The sequence below is a fragment of the Lolium perenne genome, chromosome 1 (genome assembly GCF_019359855.2).
Source record: "Lolium perenne isolate Kyuss_39 chromosome 1, Kyuss_2.0, whole genome shotgun sequence".
NCBI lineage: Eukaryota > Viridiplantae > Streptophyta > Magnoliopsida > Poales > Poaceae > Lolium > Lolium perenne.
The window spans coordinates 64400842-64404055 of NC_067244.2; the positions used below are offsets into that span (position 1 = coordinate 64400842).

Below are 3214 nucleotides of genomic sequence, written 5' to 3' on the forward strand. Positions count from 1 at the left end.
GTAGAGATTTTCATGTAATTAGCAGAGGTTTGTAAAAGGCTAACCGCTTAGATCATAGCTCCTCCTTCATGGAGATTGGAATTCAGTTAACCACATGGCCTACGTATCATGAACTCGTCCACAAAGAGCAAAGCCTAATGGACCAACCAAAAATGAGCAGGTACAGTTGTTTGATAAGTTACTTTTCAAATAGTCGAAAAGGAAACAAAGAGGGTATATATATTATATGTTTTGTTTGCAAGGACATGATGCATTACGTCTGAGTGTAATAATCCGTCTAGACAAAATAAAAGACAGAAGATACTTATCTGATGGCTGAATCCAATTTTTTGTTTGTAGATGAGAAATGAAAAGTATGTCATGACAGTCTTTGCCCTTAAGCAACCTTCATAATTCTAAGAAAACAAATTTTATAGCCCAACTTTATGATGGATAAAGAATAGGCATATAATAAATGAAGAAATATAACATTATCATCACCTAAAAAGGCTTGCGCTATGAAACACCAATGCAGAAGCTGATGCAAATACCCTAGATATGCTATGGAACAAAAGAGAATGACCGGGACAAATCTAGGCTGAACAGGAAATACTGGGTCAAAATATTACTTAGGTTACACAACAATAACTGAGTTTAGGCTGCATCAGTAGAATAGTATTGTTGAATACATGCTTCCATAACATCAAATGGATAAGCCTTATATGCAAACAGAGGCATATTCTCAGGCTGAAGAGTAACTTCCTGTATCGTTGTACATTGAACAAAGTTGATGATGTACGGATGCTCTGCCGTTCTGCACTTCTTTCGTGCCCCCGCGGCAATGAACATCTCAAATGTAGATCAAGCCTTCCTTCCATTAGTCTCTGAATTGATCGACGCAGTTGGCTGGTACACAGCTCCCTCTATCGTGTTCCCCTAAAATGGCGGCCAGACTTTAATATTAATTGTACACGAAAAAATTAAGTTAGTTACCAAAGCATTCCAGGGGGGAATTTTCTATGAGCTTTAATGAGGAAAATTAGAACTTTAATCGCATTTTTTTTTCATTGTACAAATAATTGGAACTGAGGAATAACGGGGCATCTTTGCTCTATATAAGTACCTCACATATACTGGGTTGCATACGGCTTAAATGGTATCATCTATGCGTAACTCAAAATTCAGGCAGTGGCCAAACCATTTTTCCTTAATCATGTACCATATTATTATCAGGTGGACATTTCAGTAGCTTAGAAAGACAGAGTAAATAAATGTTGATCTATTTATAGCTGAATGAATTATAGGGTTAAGTACTTATAGAACTGTAGCATTATAATGGTAAAAATAATACTATCTTCTGTGAAGTTTAAGTACCATAGATGAAGATAATCAGATAATAATATATTTGTTGGCAAAAGGAGGCCACATATTGGTTCCAACAATCCAAGCGGTTTATAACAGAGGGCGAGTAAACAAAGTGTTTGAATTTTCAAGAGTATATACCTCATGGTCAATGGCAATAAAATCCAATCATGTAAGTGATGTCGTGTGTCCTGATCTCTATATTCCTAGTGAACTACACAATCAGAATGTTCAAACATAACTACTGTAGGTCAACAACAATATATAGGTTGTAAAATACAATTAAATATGCCTATTGGTGCAGAGTAAAACAATTGACATACCTATTCTCCATTAACTATTCGTTTACTCATTATTTTCTTAGCATAAGCAGATATAAAGAAAGGAAAATAGAAAACTTGTATTCCATGCTTTATAAAAGGGAAGGACGAATCTAAAAAAAAAAAAATCAATTGCACAGTCAGCAGAAGTTCAGTATTTGCCAGCAGAAGGATAGGATATTACAAACTAATTATTTTTACCTCCAATGCCTCCTAATAATGTGTTTCTCAAAAGAATTAGGACATTACAGTAAGCAAGGTTTACTTACAGGAAATGATAATAGATACAAATAGAAGAATATATAGTGCAAGATAAAGAACGTATGTAGTTTTTGCAGTTTCACAAAAATTAAATTGGGTAATGAAGGACGGGACAAATTAAGTAGCAAGAATCCAAGAAGAAAAAGGGAAGAAGGGAGATTATTTTTGGTACCTAGCGATTGTTGACTATGCCATTGGCAGGTTCCTCTTCTGGTCAGAAAAACCAAGCTTCGTGGCCAAATCGTCCTACCAAATCTTAGTTGCTAGTGAGCAGCAGAACCCTGGCAAGGACCACAACGACAATTCAAAGGAAAGTGAAACCTGAAACGCTTGTCAGAAACAAATGACAGGAAACCACCTCTCATCGACCAAAAGCGAAGCATCGACTGATGAACTGAAGCAACTTCCTGTACTCAAGAGGAAACCATGTGGATATAAGCAAACATTAAGTGGTCTCCCAGAGTCCCAGTATGCGGCGGCCAAGAAAAAAACGAACAGATCTGAAGAGCTGGGGACAAACACGCTAGAGAACCTGCTGTGGAATGACGGGGGAGGCAGCGGCCGGTCCTGGAGAAGACACGAGGCCTCGACGCGGAGGGTTTCGCACGGCGAGTTCACCCGCAGCCTCGCAGCGCGCGTCACCTCCTTCACACTCCAGCGAGGAAGGAGAGGAGACGACCGGACCAAGGGGGCGGAGGAGCAGCCGCCATGAAAGCTTCTTCCAGGGTTCTACTATCTTGGTCGCAAATAGAAGGATGGCACAGGTGGAGAATGATTGGGGGAGCCGGAGCATCTCCTCGACGGCCGCTACACCGGAGCCGACCCTCTCCATGGCCGCCTGACACACAGCTCTGCCAGGGTCTCGCTGTAGGGCAGGGCCACCGCTCATATTCGTTCGCTCAGCCGGCGAGCACGTACACGTCCACTACACTTAAATCCGCACGGAGCGGCGGACAGAGCGAGAGAGGAAGGCGCCGGCCCTGGAAGGATGTGGCGCCGGCGGCAATGGAAAAGAGGAGAGCGGAGAGAAAAAGGAATCCGAGAAAAGAAAAGGTTGAGGCAAAACGAACGCTTGAATCATTCGGTAGTGGGCACCGCTTTGACCAGCCGATTAACTAAATCCACGCACGTGGCACGATGAGGAGCACAGCGGGCCAGAGAAAACGAAACTGCTACATCCACCCAGGCCATAACGATGCCCACTACATAACACAAGGAAAGAAGCACAAAAATTCCAAGATAGCTTCGAAACTGTACACTAAAAACTCACTGCGGAAATTAACCACAATTTA

General features: G+C 41.4%; 1 long non-coding RNA gene across 1 annotated transcript; it reads right to left on the reverse strand.

The window, feature by feature from the left end:
- Window positions 1-408: 408 nt before the first annotated feature.
- On the reverse strand, window positions 409-2366 carry LOC127342708 (uncharacterized). The gene is made up of 2 exons (XR_007876859.2): window positions 2095-2366; window positions 409-915 (listed from the first exon to the last, which is right to left on the reverse strand). It is a non-coding gene; the product is annotated as an uncharacterized lncRNA (long non-coding RNA).
- Between the last annotated feature and the right edge of the window lie 848 nt (window positions 2367-3214).